Source organism: Sus scrofa, chromosome 8 (assembly GCF_054392235.1).
Source record: "Sus scrofa isolate SSC_HxYL_T2T_F1_AM1 chromosome 8, Sscrofa_HxYL_maternal_Yorkshire_Landrace_v2.0, whole genome shotgun sequence".
NCBI classification, from domain to species: domain Eukaryota; kingdom Metazoa; phylum Chordata; class Mammalia; order Artiodactyla; family Suidae; genus Sus; species Sus scrofa.
The window spans coordinates 40,250,695-40,270,125 of NC_139390.1; the positions used below are offsets into that span (position 1 = coordinate 40,250,695).

The 19,431-nt window shown below is 43.4% G+C and overlaps 1 protein-coding gene across 10 annotated transcripts in view; it reads right to left on the reverse strand.

Moving 5' to 3' along the window:
• LNX1 (ligand of numb-protein X 1) overlaps window positions 1-19,431 on the reverse strand; it is a 136,149-nt gene that overhangs the window by 84,409 nt on the left and 32,309 nt on the right. The gene's annotated exons all lie outside the window — the stretch shown is intronic.

The following is a 19,431-nucleotide window of genomic DNA, read 5'->3' on the forward strand; positions in this document are numbered from 1 at the left end:
TTCCACCTTTTCTTCCACCTTTGTCCTAGAACACAGACTGTTCTGTAATCGTGCCTTATAAAAACTCGTTTAGCAGTCCTGATTTACCAGCTCCGGATTAGATCTCAGGCCACAACAAACATGCCTGGTCCAGTGCTTCTGTTCCCACGTCACTTCTTTACAGAAAATTTTAGATACTGATGCGACACAGCTTCCTTGAATGAATGTTCTAAATGCCTCTCAAGAGCCCTTGATTGCACTGAGGAAGAACAAAATGTTCATGAGAAATCACTCCCTTGTTTTTCTATAATTAGCTGGTTCTCTTCCTCTTCCTTGATTCCCCGCCTAATGATGCATTGGCTTGGCTGAACACCACCACCGAAGATGGGGGAGATTACATGTATTACACTATGATGCAAATATTAGTATCAGGGTGGAATTTCTGCTCCAACACCAGCATCGTGATTTTCACTGCTGGTAGTAAATTTTAAGTATTGCTGACATGATTTGAGCAGCATTCACTTCCTAATTATTTAGGAAAATCTACTTTTTTATTTATCGCTTTATTTCTAGGCTGAGTCAGGCATTGACACACTGCTAGTGAAAAGACTCACCTCTAGGTCTGTTCTCTTTGCATTTTAGGGTAGTAGTTGGAAAGGTACACCAGCTTTCCTATTAAAATGGATTTGCCTTAAACCATGTGAAAAAGATACACATTTAAAGGCAGCCAACTTGCGTGAACCCTTGGCACTTTTTATGCAAACACCCAGCAAATTAAAAAGGAATTATGAGCATGCCTATAAATGTTTCAAAATGGTAAACAACACCCTTGAAGTCCTGTGTGTACAATAGCCTTAGCTCCACCCTTCCTTAATTGAATGCATTTTTTTAATCTGAGGGCCAATTTCTAACCCTACGTGCAGTCTGGGTTCCTGGGTGGAGAAGGGAGGGAGGCCGTAGTGTCGCTATCAGTGGGTAGCCAGATGCTGCTGGCTCTTTGGACAGCATTGATTAGTTTTATTCCTTTTATAGCTGTGCACGTGCACACACAGTGAGAAGTTACAAAGAACTGGGATAGAGCCACATCTCAGGCTCCATCAGTATCCTCTCACACTCTGTCTCCCCATTAACTCAATTTTTTTTTTGGTCTTTTGTCTTTTTAGGGCTGCACCCATGGCATATGGAGGTTCCCAAGCCAGCGGTCGAATTGGAGGTATAGCTGCTGGCCTATGTCACAGCCACAGCAACGTGAGATCCGAGCTGTGTCTGTGACCTACACCACAGCTCACGGCAATGCCGGATCTTTAACCCATTGATCGAGGCCAGGGATTGAATCCACATCCTCACAGTGGATAATAGTCGGGTTTGTTAACCACTGATCCATGGTAAAACTCCTCAAAGTCAATTCTGTACCCAACACCAAGCTCTGCCATCAGACTCACGAGACTCAGTGATGCCTGAGCCCCTCAGAGGTGGGAAGTCCCTGGAACTTTCCTTTGCACTGCTTGCCTATCTGCTAAGAGTCCTACCAAATCACACTCTGTCACACAGCCAAGGAAGAGAAGGTCCTTGTAACTGAAAATGGAAAGAGCTTTCAATGAGTAGCATTCCTTCCTTATAAAAATACCCAATCTGGTCCATCTAGTTCCTTCTTTTCAGGTGATGATATGGGGAAGTCAGTGACACAGGTGATCTGAGACACCTGAAAAGAAGTAGTATCCATGAGGACGTGGGTTCAATCTGTGGCCTTGCTCAGCAGGTTAAGGATCTGGTATTGCTGTGACTGTGGTGTAGGTGGCAGACATGGCTGGGATCTGACATTGTGGCTGTGGTGTAGGCTGGCAGCTGCAGATCTGATTCAACCCCTAGCCTGGGAACCTCCATATGCTACAGGTGTGGCCCTAAAAAAGACAAAAAAAAATCTAAAAATAGAGCTATCACATGTCCAGCAATTCCATCCTGGGCATATATCCAGAGAAAACTATAATTCAAAAAGATACATGCACCCCTATGTTCATAGCTATTGTGAACAGTGCTGCTAAAACATGAAAAAAACCTAAATGTCCATCAACAGATGAATGGATAAAGAAAATGTGGTAGGTATATACAATGGAATACTATGCAGCCATAAAAAGAATTAAACAAGGCCATTATTACATCATTTATAGCAACATGGATGGACTTTGAGACAATCATACTAAGTGAAACAAGTCAGACAGAGACAAATATCACATATCTCTTATACGTAGAATCTAAAATATGACACAAGTGAACTTATTTGTAAAACAAAGAGACTTACAGACATAAAGAGCAGAATTGCGGTTGCTAAGGGGGAAGGATGGATTGGGAGTTTGGGGATTAGCAGATGCAAACTATTACATACAGAATGGATAAACAACGAGGTACTATTGTATAGCACAGGGAATTACATTCAATATCCTGTGATAGACGGGAATGGAAAAGATTACAAAAAAAGAGTGTATATATATGTGTGTGTGTGTGTGTGTAACTGAATCACTTTGCTGTACAGCAGAAACTAACGTAATATTGCAAATCAACTATACGTCAATAAAAAAACCAAACCCACAATCACAAAAACACACTCGCAAGCCCAGCGCCCAGAACAGAGAGGAAGGGAGAGTGAGGAATACACAGGGGCCTCAGGATGGGTGTCTAATGGCTCCTGGGACTGGGACACTATGCTATCAGCTGTATCTGCACCATTTTCTCTTCGACTGGCCACAAATCCCCTATGTTGGGTGGGACCTCATCTTCAAGCCAAAGAGCCAGGATTGGCAGTGACAGAAAAATACCTTGGGCAGCACTGTCTTTTGCTACAAGGAACAGCGCCTCCTTAAGTTCTGCTGCACTGGGGCTCCTACCAACCCCAGGTAAAATGCCAGGGAGAGACACATAATTGGAGATACGGTATGAGATCACAACCCCTGTGCTTCCTTTCCGAATAGATCAGGGTTCATCTCTGGAGACCCACCAAATGGCAGTTCAGGTCCAGTTAATCTGAGTAGGTCTTACATTTTATTTATTTTTTTTGCTTTTTTAGGGCCACATCTGTAGCATATGGAAGTTCCCAGGCTAGGGGTCGAATCAGAGCTGCAGCTGCCGGCCTACATCACAGCCCCAGCAACGTGGGATGTGAGTCATGTCTGTGACGCACACCGCAAGCTCATGGCAGCACCAGACCTCCAACCCGCTGAACAAGGCCAGGGATTGAACCCGTACCTTCATGGATACTAGTCAGATTCATTTCCTCTGCGCCACCACAGAAACTCTAAGTCTGACATTTTAGAAAAGTCAGTCCACTGGCTTGCTCTGCCGGATAGCTTACGCCTAGTATCATGGCATGTGTTTGGTTAAAGGCTCGTCCCCATGCAGCCTGCGTCTTTCTTGATTCATCTGTGATTCAAAAACTGTGATTGAAAGAGCTTTCAAACTCGCAGGTGTGCAGCTCCCTGGGGACACGACCCACAAGTTCACAAAGCAGGCATCATTAGCATCTAGCCCATGATTTTCACATGTCCAGGAACGGCAGAACATGAACACATTGGAAGAAGGGCCCTTTTGGGGTAGAAAGAGAGAGAGAGGGAAAAAAAAGGCAACTGCAGACCCTTAGCAGGGACAACGTGTTCTGCAACTTCTGGAACTAATCAGAGGGAGTAAAGCCAAACAGCCCATTGACACTCGTGCAGTGTCATCTGGCCAAGTCCCACAGAGCTGCCTGGTTGAAGGAGATCCAGAAAGACGACGAAATCAACTTGGTCCCACTGAACGTGGAGTCAGTTCCAAGGGCTTAATCTGTTTCAATTTTTTTCTACTCTAAATATGGTAGATTTCCTGACTATAATCAGATCAGCCGTGTAGCCATCCTGCTCCATCAAAGGAGCTCTGGTGCTTTACAGAAACCACACAGTTAAGGGCTCCCTCTGGTATGGATGGGGCCACAAGGGCTCTGTGCCAAGTGAAGCTGCCTGAGGCTAGATCTGGATGAGGGAGTTGTCCACTGTCTCCTTCCCAGAAGGTCCCCAGCTATATTTCCTACCCTTCTGGTCATCAAGCAGAGTCTGAAGAAGTGGGGACATTATCTTACCTCCTGTCCATAAAAAGATGGATATAGATATTTTACCCATTGAGTTATGTCTGGGCTGATAAAATGCTTTTGTTCCCTAGTTCGTCCCTTTTTTTAAAAAAATTTTTTATCTTTTTGTATTTTCCAGGGCTGCACCTGTGGCAAATGGAGGTTCCCAGGCTAGGGGTCTAATCAGAACTGTAGCCACTGGCCTATGCCAGAGCCATAGCTATGCAGGATCTGAGCCATGTCTGCGACCTGTACCACAGGTCATGGCAATGCTGGATCCTTAACCCACTGATCGTGGCCAGGGATCGAACCTGCAACCTCATGGTTCCTAGTCCAATTTATTAACCACTGAGCCACGACAGGAACTCCTAGTTCCTCCTTTTAAAATCGCCTGTTGGAGTTCTCCTTGTGGCTCAGTGGTGATGAACCTGACTAGTATCCATAAAGATGTGGGTTCAATCCCTGGCCTCTGTCAGTGGGTTGAGGATCTGGAGTTGCTGCGAGCTAAGGTATAGGTCACAGACTCAGCTCAGATCCCCATTGCTGTGGCTGTGGTGCAGGCTGGCAGCTGCAGCTCTAATTCCACCCCCAGCCTGGGAACTTCCATATGCCATGAGTGAGGGCCTAAAAAGACAAAAAAATAAAGAAAAATGACTTGTTTACTACTATATATAGGAATGGATAATAAACAAGTTCCTACTGTATAGCACAGGGAACTGTATTCAATATCTTGAGATAAGTCATAACGGAAAAGAATATATATGTCTAACTGAGACACTTGGCTACACAGCAGAAATTAACACAACATTGTTAATCAACTACAAAAAAATTTTTGAAAAATGCCTTTAAGCATGAGATTTTAGAACTTGAGTAGTATTTTAGAACTTTTGACCTTTTTCGTCGAGCAGCAGGAGCATAATCGGTGTAAGCATTCTCATATTTGCAGAGAATGAGTCAGCTCAGACTTGTTTGGTTTAACCCCTGCTCTGATCCCTTTGGAGTGTATGTGTACATAAGCCTTTAAATACCAGGACTTCAGATACCTGAAACCAATGTTATCAAAGACTGTGTTTGCTGCCTGGCTTAAGATTAAATGTGCATTCAGAGAATGATGACAACAGCTTCTCGTAAGCTGCAGGGGAGTCCACCACAGCGAGGCTGCGCGCTCTTTTTCTATCAGCTCTAGTGAGTGTTAATTTCTTCTGTCCTCCCATGGGTCATCCATGACACAGGTTGAGTTGGCCGTGTGGTTAAGATGAGAAATCTAGTATCTTGAGTTACTCTAGTTCTTTTTGCTGTCTACCAATCAGTACCAAATCCAATGCCATTGAAGAAAATAAAACGACCCTGCAACTCTACTGTTCTCACAGCTCTAAGTGCCCACGGGGCTTCACTTAAAGGTACTCTGATACCAACCACCAAGTCAAGGGCCTCACCAGCTTGTAAATCTTGTGAGGAAGAAGGGTTATTGCATCAGAAACAGAGCTTTTCTGTTGGAGTCGTCACTGGCAAAGAGAAGTTACAGATTTAAGTGTCCTCGTTTATTGGGGTCAAACATTTGTCTTGAGTGATATAAGGGCGTTGGAGTAGATTCTAAAAATAACTGGCAGGAATGCGTTCTATGACTTCAGGATTCTCCAGTGGGTGGGTGGAGGTAACAACTGAGTCAGGACACAGAATAAACTTTGAGCAAAATATTCTCTAAAATCCTGTTGACTTGGCAAAGTCACATTCAAAAATAGAGGTTGGGTTGACTAAAATGATTTCTCTGAGGAAAAGAGTGAAAAATGTGTGCCAAACTATTCGCCTAGTGGAAACTTCTCTACACTTTGGGAAATGAAACTGAAGTGGTTTCTAAGAAGCTGATCAGCATATTCCATTTTTTAAAAATGTATACTTCATAATTCTTTAATTCCAGTCTCTAACCATTTATATCAAATGGAACAAGCATACATCTATTCAGAAATATCAGAAAGATGTTAGAAACTCTTAAGATCACCAAACAGTCCTGAATACTTAAGAACAACACGATGCCCAGACAGTGGACGTTGTTAAGCCCAACAGAGAAAAATACACATGAGTTGAAACAGAAGGACTTAGCAATAGTTTTAAAAATCTGTAAGCTCACCCCGAGTCATAAACACATAGGCCAAGAGGCCTGAAGGAACGCAGAGTTAAGTTTTTAAAAGAAGCAAACACTGAAATAAAAATGTTAACACATGAAATGCTAAACTCCCTTTAAAAAAAACTTTCTAAGTATACATGAAAATTGGAAGAATTAAGCTCATGCAGATAGGTTTGGACAAGAAAAAAAAATACGTACAGGAATATTTGGCAAACACACACACACATAAATCAGCTGCTCCAGGTGACAGACACCCCTGGGGAATAAAAGAATTTGACTAATATGCTTACTGAACAATGGTGCCGTAAAGATGGATAATTATTTGTGAAAAATTACCTTGCACACAGGGGGAATGTCAGAAGATTGGAAAAAGACCAACAGCATGTGATGGTGATAGAGAAAGAAAACAGAAGGAAGGTGTAGTGAAAAGTTAGTGGATGATATATGCCATTGTTGGTTTTAAAACATCATAGTATTAATATTAGGGAAGCAAAAGTTAAAAGGTTCAGAACACCAGGATTGAATGAACAAAGGACAATCCGTATTTATATGACAGTAGAGGAGTTTATCTCGAGAACTTAAACGCACTTCTTGTTAGAGTTAAGAATGGGAAGGGATGGGAGGCAGGACAGTGAGCAGAACATGCCATGTCTTGGGAAAGATGTTATTTTCACTACTCATCTGAAGATTCGAAAGCGGGGCTGAAAAGAGCCAGAAATCTCAAACAAACATGGTACTAAGCTCAGGCATGGGGAGGTGTTTCAGAAGGTATTTTAGCCATCTCCCATCACATCACTCTCAATTAATACCCTGATGGATGACCCACGGACAGGGTGTCACAAGATTGATGGATGACACTCGGGGGGCAGAGCCATGGAAGATGTGAGAGACAGGAGGAAGAAAAAATAAATAAAATTAGGATAGACGCAGACATATCTGCAATCAGAGAGAGAATCCACTGCAAACCTAGGTATGAAAAGACTGGAGAAATTTAGGAAATGACACAATCGAGGGATGAGGAGATTAAACATGAATTCACACCAAGCAAGAAGTGGGGGTGATATGGCGAGGGAGGTCATGGGTGTTTTGAGATTCCACTGAAAACTATGTTCAGAACACGTGACCCAGAGTGAGGTTCAGCAAAGCAGAAATCCTTTCCTACTGTCCCCACCAAGCCCCGCCTCCTGGTCCTGTTAAGGAATAATCCAGCAAAGGGGAAAGCGGAAGTTGCAGGAAGCTGCATTCACCCAGCCTGCCCAGTTGCTGGCTCCTTTTCCGAGGGTCTTTCTGACTCCTGCCAGGAACCCTGTGCTGTAGGACTCATCATTCCCATTTCACAGATGAGACAACAGAGGCCAAAAAAGGCCACATAAGAGACTGAGTGCTAGAAGGTACCAGGTCTAGGGTTTGCAAACAGCACAGTTTGCAAAGTCCATGCTCATCTCAGCACCAGACACCCTCACAGCTCCCTCTCACTACCTTCTGGTTGTTGATCAAATGCCACTTTCTTTATATAAGAGAGGTCTTCTTACATCAATAAGGCAGGGTAAGAAGATGCTGTTTTATTTCCATTTGATATACTAGGTCTTTGCTTGCTTACTGCATTCTCCCTGGAATATGTTTATTGTAGAATCTTCAGAGACTAGAACATCTGGACTAGACATTTCATAGGTCCTCAAATATTTGTTACCAATTATGCTCTTATAAGAATGAACACTGTATTTTTGTAACCTAAATTCACACTAATTCATTTCCCAATGGCTGCCTAGTTTGAATTTTTTTTTTTTTTAAATCACACTTAACAAAGCAAAACGCTGAACAGAGAATACAAACATCTGAGAAGTTGGGAAAGATCTTGATGGATTTTTCCAGAATATGAATTTATATCTACAGGACAAAGCAGTCCTTTTCTGTAAAGTGCTGTTTTTATGAATAGAAACTCTCTGCCTTTGTTAAATGCTAAAGAATTTGAAGGAGAATTGAATCACTAGACTCCTTTGAGGTCCCCATGTTTGATCCAGCTTCGTCAACCATGCCAGGAAAGTAAGAGGAGATGGATGCATGTGTAAAGAAACCAAGTGAAAAGTGGAAAAGAAAAAAAAAATCAGTTCATTGCCTTGATATATATATTTTTTTAATTTAAAATTTTGCTTTTTATGGCTGTACCCACGGCATATGAAGTTTCCAGGCTAGGGGTCGAATTAGAGCTAGAGCTGGCAGCCTACACCACAGCCACAGCAACAAGGGATCCAAGGCATGTCTGTGACCCTCACCACAGCTTGCAGCAATGCCAGATCCTTGACCCACTGAGTGAGGCCAGGGATCGAACCTTCATCCTCATGGATACTAGTCAGGTTCATTTCCGCTTCTCGGCATAACAGGAAGTTCCCTTCAATGCTTTCTTTACTGATACCAAGTAACCCAGTGGGGGATTTAAAAGACCATAAAGAATAGCAACAACAACAACAAAAAAAAACCCAAACTGACCACTCTTCCCACAGAATAACCTAAGTTGTCTAGTTCTTTTGTAGTTAAAGAAACAATGCCTCAGTTACAGAGAACACTTTTCTTTAGCCTCCTCTAGCCTTCCCGGTCCTGTATTTGTGCCCTGGACACCATTCCTGTCTAGTTGCCATTTGGACTTAGAAATTCTCTGAAACTGACTATAAGTGTTCAGGGGCTTTTCATGGAGAATTGGCACCTCTCGGGGCTCTAGTTATTCTTTTGTGATATTAAAAGGAATTATAATTTCTGAATCTGAGGCGATCAAAAGAGGGGTACCTCCTCAGAAGCGCCTTCCGTTATCAGACATCGACACCATCACATGGGTATCTTTTTAAGGAGAAAAATAAGCAGGGAGTGAAGAAAAGATGATGGCTGGCAGAGTAGCAAAGATGGAAGCATAAAAAGACCTAACATTGGTCATGAATGCCCAGGGGCCAGGCAGGGTACCCGGGTGGCATTTGCTCTCAGTCCTGGCTCGCTCCACGAGGCTGATCTTGGAAGTTGGAGCAGCTGCCCCCAAGACCTCGTAAGGGGTAGGTCCAGGGTCTGTCTGGCTCTCTGGAGCTCACACTTATGACCATAAAGGGACACAGTCTGCATGTCCCTGATGTCACTTCAGACCTTCCCAGGGTTTGTCTCATGGGGCAATGAGGGAGGAGGGGGCTGCTACTTTTGATGGTGTCCAGATGTTTTCCTACAAAAACTGCAGCGGCATCTTAGAGGGAAGGGCTGCTCCAGATGTATTGGGAACTGAATGCCTTTGATCCTCTTTAATCTATCATCAATTAGCTCTTGAGGCCAAAAAACATTTTTGGCTGACCACTTGAAAGAATATCTTTGGGACCACTTGTGGTCCGCCCTCTTATGCCTAATTCAATGGAAAAAATAGATGTAGAGGCTAGAAAGCTCTGTCTTTGGCATAATTTTAACTGGCCAGGAAAATCTACCCAAATATCTCACCGAGAAAAAGTTTCACCTATAAAAGTCTACTTTTCGGGTTTGGAATTCATCTCAGTCCCTCAACCTGGCTCTAGTGAATCGTAAAGGTCTGGAACACCCTGAGACACAGCCCAGCAATACCATCTCCATGGCAACAAAGGGAAGTGCACTGGAAAAAAAAAAAGTCCTCATCCTAGAATCAGGATGCCTGCACGGCAGGCTGGCTGGATCATCCAGGGGAGTGTCTTTAACCTCAATGAAGCTGAGTGTTCTCATCAGATGGGGATTCACTGCAGTTCTATGAGGTTCAAATGAGATCGTTTTTCTCTCACCACCATGGCTAATGTTTATACCGTGCTTATAGTGTTCTAAGTGCTTCATGGGTGTATTTAATTCTTACCCCATGAGGTAGGTACTATCATTAAGAACTGATTCAAGGATGAGGAACTTGAGGTCCAGCTGAGATGAATTAATCATCCAAGGTTACACAACTGGGTAAGTGATACACCAGAACTTGAACTCAGATCTGCGTGACTTCAGAGGCCATGGTTTTAATCACTACAAGCTGAAGCTTATAGCTGCTTCATGATTAGGCTCTGCCCTGCCTCTTGGCTGCCATCCTTTGCATATGAAATCCCTGGAATTATATGAAAATCCTTGGAATGCCATTTTCCAATATAAAGCTTTATTATTGTCAAATGGCCCCACGTTGCACTGGTAGAAAATTGATCAAGGAAGCCCCCTGATAGCCTTCTCTGAGCATGCCCAGATGTGTCGTGTACCCTCAGAGGGCACTCACTTCCTTAAAGATGATGTGTGTGTGGTCACCTGCATCATCGTTATCACATCTATGCCACTGCTTTGCCCACAGCTATTAGTATATAACTTCAACAACTCCAGTTATATTGTTTCCTGAGGACGCACTGAAATAATGACTGCATTGGCATCATTGCTCCCCAAACATCATGACTTGTTCTGGGTCATGTAGCTTGTTACCAGCAGGACAGGGTCATTGGGGTGAATTACTCTGCCTCAGTTTTTTCTCCAATCACATGGGCCGATTGGGCTGCATCATCTCCACTGACCCCTTTGGCTCTAAGAAGCAATGGTCTTGGGCCACAGATTCCACCAGCCAAGAAACATGATGGATCTGCAAATTAGGGAAGGGGGAGGTGGGTAGGAAAGAGGAAAAAGAGAAAGGACATAGGAGCTGCACTGTCGAGGTAACAAGACAAGGAGCTGAGTGGTAAGGAATGGCTCCAGGGAGGAAACATGGGAAGTAGCCTGAAGAGAAGAACTTACACGTGGAAGTGGAATTGTGTGGGAGGTGGGGCCTCGACCACGACAGGTGGCATAGCTCCAGGTTTCACTTGGGAATGCCAGTCAGCCCTTTCTCAGCTCAGGTAAGTCACTTACCTACCTCCTCAGTGAGGGAGGAAGAAACGAGGAAAGGTATGATTTCAACAACTCCATTTTCTTGATCTCAGCCCATCCCCGTTCACCATGGATAGACTTCAGTTATTATCAAGTTTCTTTAAATCAAAGGCTCCACTCATTGTAAATGCACCACTATTTTATAGGAGTTAGAAAAAAAGGCACTGCCCATTATCTTTGTACAGTGCCATTAATAAGAGGCAACCTACTCTCATATTAAGAGATATCTTAAAAGTGATGCAATGTTCTTACAACTACTTCTATTACAAGTAAAAAAATTCATAATTTAAGAGTTTGCTACATATAGGAGAACTGTATTAAAGGCTTTGTATAGTTGCATTAAGTACTCACAACAATCTGTGAGATAGGTGTTACTATATCCACATTTATAGGTTAGAAAAGCTCAGAGGCGCTAAGTAACTTGCCCAAGGTTGCCCAGCTGGCAGAGACTGAACAAGAACCTGAGTCAACCTGACTCTAGAGTGTGTGCCTTCAATCACCAGGTTGTCTTACTTCCAACCTTCCGGGGGTGGGCCACTTGATTACCGGCCTCAGGTGGACAAAGGGACTTATTCATGGTCCCTGGTCTCTCCCTCTCTTCCTCTTCCAGGTAGAACTGCTGTGAAGAAGTGGGGGTGGGAGGGGCTACAGATACTCCCTGGGTTTAAGGGCTTCAGGAATACTGAAGCCCGTGGCTCTGGATGTGCAGGAGTTAAACACAGAGGCAGGCTTTGGAAGGGCCCTAAGAGTTCTCAGAGCCGCTCCTATAGTGAAATAAAAGAGAATGAGAAATGGCAAGGCGGGGGGCACACAGACACACAGCTGGTACTTCAGTGCTCATGCAGGAAGGGAGGTAACTGCAAGACTGATGCTTTTACTTCAAGGTATGCGTGAGCCTTTCCAAGATCCTCAGCAGGGACCTAGCAAGTATGAATTCATGATTGTGTCTTTTAAAAAAAAAAAAAAAAAAAAAAAAAAAAAAAAAAAAAAAAAAAAAGGGCTCTTCAAATTCTGAATGCTTCAGGTTTCACCACTCTTGACCCCCACTGGACCCACTCTTGATGGGGGTAGAAGAACTGAACAAAGTGGAACCCACATGGGGCATGAAAAGGAAGGGATGATGGTCAAAAAAGGGGAAAATAACTAAGAGAAGAGATGCCTTGTTCTTTGGCCCGCAAGTTTTTTTTGGCTTGTACGAGTGGGCCATTTCCTGCCTGATTCCTTCCAAGGCCAATCCCATGGACTGGCATTGGGAAATTTCTTCTGTTTAATGATGGGGTTGTGCTCTGATGCCAAGCAGCCCCAAGAGCCTGTTCCCCCATGGTGGTCTCCAAAGTGATGACACCCTGAGGAACGTGGGAGACTGTACTTGAACTCTCATGTAGAATGTCCTGATCCTTTAACAACATTTGCGTATGTCTGACAATGGATATAATGTAGTGATAGACATGTATAATGTATAATAGATAATTATGAATATGACAGGCATATGAACAAGTCTATGGATGTAGGTCTGTGATGGAAAAAGTCAAGAGAAAAAAATTAAGATTATCACCTTTCGGAGAAGATATTTATCCATTCTATTTAAGTTTCCCCCCTTAAAGCTTCTGGGTGACAAGGTCCTCAAAAAACACCCACTTTGGTTAAACTTGGTTATATGCACCTGATGGTTTAGTGTTTGGGATCTTGCCTTCTTTACATTTCCCTTGACTGGATTATTATATAATTATTATATAATTGCTGTGTTTTTCCTTTTCAGCTACTAACCCAGAGTTTGGAATTTGCTAAAGCTGTATTCCCCAGAATTTGCCTCAAGAACCCCTTTGTTTCAATGGAGTATGGAGAGGGGTTGGGGTGGGTCTGGTAGTGAACTTGAGGTAGGGCAGCCAGTGGCAATGCGTAAACTTTATTTTGCTCTTGATTCAAACAAACTATAAAAGTTAGGAGGACACGGAAAATCTGAACTGACTGGATACTTGACACTAAAGGATTATGGTTGTTTTGGATGTGATCTTTAGTGTTAATGGTTACATTTCTTAAGAGTCTTTATCCTTTAGAGATAAATACTAAAGCATTTGCAGAGGAAGTATAAGGTTTGAGATTTGCCTCAAAACAATTCAAGAAGGATATAGATGAAAAAAGAGATGCTGAATCATTAATTATTGGAGACGGGTACTAGGGTACATGGAGGTTCCTTATACTCTTGCATTAAGATTTTCATTACAAAAAGAAAAGAAAAATCAACAAAATATGAAACAATTAATGAGGCCTGATGTAAAACAAAAAAAAATAACCACTTTGCTTTTCATCTTGACATAGTCAGGTGACCCAAAGACAGACAGACACAATTTGCCAAGCATTGAAGTGGTACCTTGAAGCCCCCAGGCTTTGCATTTTAGACCAGAAAGCAAATGGTTTGGGACAAGAGTTGCTTTTATGCTGGCAAAAGAGAACTTGCTAATTCCAAGGAGAAAAAAAGAAAGAAAAGACAAGACCATTAAATAGGATCACTGTGCTCTTTGCACAAAGAGCCATTACAAAGCCCCATTTTGATGAGTTAAGTATAATGAATCAGGAACATGCGGCTTCAATTTCCTTCCAGATACACAAAGTTTGTAGATTTAAGGGAAAATGCCCTATTAGATATGTGCTGAGCTGCAGTGCTTCAAAAGACATTGAGAGTCACTGAACCCAGATGGACCCTGGCTTTTCTCCCCCAAACTGGACCTTATTCCTCTCCACGGGAATAGGATTTCTCCAGCTCTCACCCCTTCCTCTGTAAACTCTACCTCTTTCAGTCTACATCCTAATCTGAACTCAACTTCAGATTCTCAAAACATAGGGCAAGAGAAATCCAAAGATCAGAAGATTTTTTTTTTTCCCCTTTTCAATTCTGATGAAAAGGAAACAATTTCTTTGAGACTCAACTTGGAAAGCGTTTCCTGGCAAACCCATAGAGGTCACCCTGTTGGTTTAAACTTGAAGAGTGTTGGAGTAGTTAACACAGTGCAAATGGAGTGAGGAAGAAAAGGAGGCTGAGGTAAGCCCACTGTACTCCTGTCCCTCAATCGTCTTCCTCCTCATTCATCCCAGGAAGGGCCCAACAGCAACAATCTAGACACGTCTTGTGTGGATCTCCGTTTAGTCCAAAGCCTTTGAAAAAGATGCTCCCCTAGGCTGTGTAGTTCATGGCCAAGTCTGGCTAAAGCCAGCAGGGAAAGGGCTGGTCTGCTTCGTGACCTTCCTCTAGCTGGAGAAGTTGGACCAGAGCCTCACGCAAAACCAAGGCAACCCATCTTCTCACTTGAAAGCCCAAGGTGCCCAGCTAGGTGTGATTGAAAGCCCTTTGGCCTGTGAACCCCAGTGAAAACAGTGGGGTTTGTCAGAGGTTTGCAGCTTGATTTAAGGAAGTTCTGCTAGGGAAGTGGTGGGTGGTTGGGTTCCTTGGACTTGAGACACGTGGTGGGTGTTCTTGTGTGTCTGACTCCTGAGCCTGACCCCGCTTCCCAGAAGGATGCACACAGGGCTGCCTTATAACTCCTGCTGCTCTTGGCACTTTCTAGAGACATCCCTCCACAGCCTTAAATGATTCAAGTTGCGAAACTGCAGTTGCTCATTTTAATTTCCCAAGCATAAAACTCCAGGGGGAATAAACTCTGGGTTGGAGCTACTATCTCTACAGGGGTCAGAGAAGAGAGGGTAATTTTCCTCTCCAGATACTGGCATGGATATGGTTCCTAGTGATGCCAGTTCCAAACCAAGAGTATTGGAGTGTAAGCTAGAAAGAGAGCCAGCATCTCCTGACTTCCTGAGAATCCACACAGCTATAGCAGTAGCACTATTTTAGGGACTGTCATCCTCCAGTGACCCTTAAGACATCAAATGATATCTTATTGATAACTGCATCTCTACAACGAAGGACTATTATCTACTTTGAAGAGTAGGGCTCAAACTTACTGTACACCTACTCAAAACGCATTCAGACTTTACGCCATGGGAGTGAAAACAGCATCCACTGGAATATAACACAAAATGAGAAGTATTTTTAGGAACTAGAAATTTGAAAGTTTGGGGGAAATATGACAAAACCTTCAATTATCTGTAAATGGCTTTTGAGAGTTGGGGGTGTAATATAAAAATGCATCTCACCACCCCACCAAACCCTCAGGATTTTCCCTGGGATTCTTGCTAAACGAACCGTTTAAAGAAATGTACAAAAGCTGCAGGAGATCACTGCCCAGAGCAGCGACCAGCTCAGTTATTCATGCCCGGTGCTGCTTTCTGCAAAAGCTTGCATCCTCATGAGCAGAGTCACATTTGCTTCCACAGGAACCAAACCAGGCGCTTCTTGATCACACTTCACGAGGTTTAGAATTACCCAAGACAGGAGGTGCATGCATTACATTTAGTTCAACGTAACCCCATGCTGTGCAGAAGCCCGGTATACAGAAATAAACCTCTCTCAAAAAGCTCTGCCTAAGGACTTACCAGGCAGAAGAGATGAACAAGAAAGCTGCTGCCAACAACACACAGCAGAGGAGACCAGGAGTGGAGGGATGCTTTCCCACAGTGGAAGTCAGGTGTCGACAAGTGAGCTGGAGCTAAGGGCTCTTAAATAGTAGTGCCCATGAACTCCCAGCATCACTTGGGGAGCTTGTTAAGCATTAAAAGAGGATGGGCCCCATAAGAATCACCTGAGAAACTTGTTAAGAATGAAACTAGTTTGAGCCCTGGCCCAGGAACTTCTGCACGCCATGGGCATGGCCAAAAAAAAAAAAAAAAAAAAAAAAAAAAAAAAAAAAAGAATGAAAACAGGATGGGCTCCATAGGAATCACCTGGGGAACTTAAGACTGAAAATGAGGCCCCCCGCCTAAGATTTGTGTTTTAGTGAATGAATTTAGAGTCCATGCATCCGAATTTTCAAAAATCCAGTCCTTGGGTCTTACGTGGGTGGTCCTCGGAACCCATGATACTCCAAGGACTTTATCTATTTAGTCTTGTCACGCCTGGTGCTATAAAGAAGTCCAGAAAGATGAGAAAGCTGGATACGTGCTCATGCCTGTGGGACTCAGAGTCTATTTTCTAAATTTGCTTTGGGGTCTAGGAAATTCAGAAAGTGAGTTTGTGGGAGTCCGGGGGTGAGGGCTTCTAAAGAAAGCATTGCCCTTGATCCTTTTGGCATGCTCTGTGTAGACCCCAAGACTTACCCATCCCCTAACCTACGGGTTGGGATACTGTTATACCAAATATTCCAGATTTTAGGCTTCTTCTGTGGAATTCACTCTCTTCTGGGTCATGGCAACTGGTGCCAATGGAAATGTTTAAAGAAGAAACTGCCCAGGGTCATAAACTGTTGGCCTTCAAGGCAACACCAGGCAGGCAGAAGTGCTCTGCTGAACTGGACAAGGTGTTTTTGTTTTATTTTAGGTTAAACTGAATTTAGACATTATACACACATATGTACGCATATTTTCTCAGTAGTTGGCCAGAGGCTCCATCTCTTCCTGTGGTCTTATACCAGAATGATTTACCTATTTATTTATTTACTTTATTTTTTATTTTTTTTTAATTTTTTTGTCTTTTTAGGGCTGCACCTGAGACATGTGGAGGTTCCCAGGCTAGGGGTCTAATCAGAGCTGTTGCTGCCGGCTTACGCCATAGCCACAACAACGCCAGATCCGAGCCATGTCTGCAACCTACACCACAGGGCACAGCAACTAGTTTTCCAGTCCAATATCCAGTTTTCCAGCTTGGCCCTGAAGGAACAGGATCCAGACTGAGAGAAACCTTGGATTGGAAAGGGAAATCCAGGAGGACTTCCATGGCTGGAAGCTCAGGGACACAGGGCAAGCATCACCCAATGTGGGGACTCCAAAGCTCAAAGGTATTAGGAGGAATCCTGGCTTCCCAGGGCTTTACAGTGAGTCCACGGGTCCTTCGAGATCCCAGCAGCCCATGGAAGCAAGAGAAGGGACTTCATCTCACACCCCATGGCCCTGCTCCCAAGAATGCTGAGCAGACCCATCAGTGCCATTCACTGCTCTCAACTGTCTTCCAAAGCTCTGCTGACAACCACAGCCACTTCCCAACCTTCATGCCAGTACCACCACCCCTGCCTTGAAAGGCTTCTTCTGTTCATGTCTGATTCTGCCTAAATTCCTCCCTATTCAAGATCCAGCTCAAATCCCCAACTTCTCCAGAAGCTTTCCTGATCAGTTTCACCAGAAGGCACAATCTCTGCCTCCTTGCAACTGATCACTTGCTTTACTGTTTAAAGACCTGCCCCTTATACCTTGCATGACTGTTTATATTTCTTATCTGTATTAATTTTATCTTCTCAATTAGATCCTCGCCTTAAGAGTGGGTGCTGTGATTAATTTGTAACTGCCCGTATTTCTTCCAGCACCTGCTATAGTACCTGAAATGTGTCATTAATTCTCTGATTAGTCCATTATCACCAGCAGCATCAGGTAAGAGGTAATCAGGTAATTATAAGGTCCCGCTCTTATAAAGCATCCCCAGCAATTGGAATATTTCCAGAAAGTTCTGTCAAGTCAGTATGGGAACAGTGTCCCAGCAATTCCCTGGCATCATGCTTCCTGGATTGCTTCACATTTGGGATAGAATGGCCTGCTTGTGTTCACTCAGTTCTTCAACAGACAAGTTGCCTGGAAGAGTAACTTCCAGCTGGAAGTCAGCATGAAGAGCATTCCTTCAATTAGGGAATAAAATGGAAAGTCACTCAATGGAAAGGCCCCTCATTAGCCTCTGTCATGAATGGTGGACCCCAAAAGGCATGTCACTCAGAGCCTGTGAATGTGACCCTATTAGGATAAAGAGTCTTACAGATGCAATTAAGCTAAGGACCTCAAGATGAGATCATCCAGATTATCCAGGTGGGCCCTTAATCCCATGACAAGTGTCCTTGTAAGAAGAAGAAAAGGCATAGAATTGGAGAGCATATGTAGGGGGACGCCATGTGAAGACAGGCAGGGATGGCGTGATGTGGCCCCAAGCCAAGGAATGCCCGGAGCCACCAGAAGCTGGAAGAGACAAGGAAGGATTCTCCTCGAGAGACTTCACGGAGCATGGCCCTGTTAACCCTTTGATTTCAAGCTTCTAGCCTCCAGAACCCTGAGAGAATACATTTGTGTTGTTTTAAGCCACCAAATATATGTAATTTGTTACAGCAGTCCTGGGAAACTAATAGCAACAAAAAAGCTAGTGGGGGTAGAGGGGGGCGGCCAGGGACAGAAGCTTTGGCACTAGATTTCAGAGATACCAACTTCAGCATCCATCAAGAGAGGAAGGGGTCTTTTCACAAGTCCAATTAATTCTGTTGTTGTATATGTTTCTAGAAAAGCTTCCCCAATGTCATTATCACCACAGAGATGCTCCCTATGCAGACTTAAGCCAGATACTTTCTCTATGGACCTTCTCATTCAATGTGGACTGGGGTTACACTCCAATGAGGTAGGACCAGGAAGTCCTGAAATGAACAACCTGCCTCCAAGGACCCAGTGATTTGTTCTTTTCTCTACTTCTTGAGCATTTATTGAGCATCTACTGTGCTGGACAAATTGGTTAGCCTGGCTAACTCTAATAGATGGTTATCACCACTGATCTGAACACATGGGGATCTCTATCTAAATCTGAGCAACCAAGCTTTTCTTGCCTGTGCTCTTTGGACTCTATTTGTTTGAGTCCCTCTTTTCATTTGCCCCCTGACTCTAATTTACACAGAAACCAACTCTTGCTATTTTTACCTGTCTGGTAAGTAAGGAGAACTAGATTTTTGTAAACACTCCAAAAACAACGGAGGCCCCACACAGCAGCACTTTTCTTCTGATTGCTAGAAGCTGTTCACATCAGTCTGCAATCTTCTTTCAGAGCTTACTAACCAAAAGAGCCGGAAAAACCTCCCTGGAAAGGTTGGTAACATGAGCCGTTTGCTCTTATAAAATGGACGTAGGTCATGGAGGAAAATGTCTTTTTTTTCTAGAGATGCATAGTGAGATATTGAGAGGTGAAACATTATGAGGACTCTGATTTACTCCAAACCTCTTCTGTAAAAATTAAAATAAATCAGGCAAAGTGGCAGAATGTTAGTCATTAAATCTAGTTGATAGGAATCTGGGTATTCATGGCGTGGTTCTTTCTGCATTCGTGTATAAAAATTATCAAAAATAAAAACACAATGATGGATGTATATTTTTTACACATAGGGTCATCTTGCCCCTGTACTAAGATGCTCTGTGTTTTCAGGTATGAACACTGATTGTCTCAAAAAGGGAGGCTATCTGCTCATAATTAGAAACACCAGCTAGAGATGGCACATCTATGCATGCAGCCTCT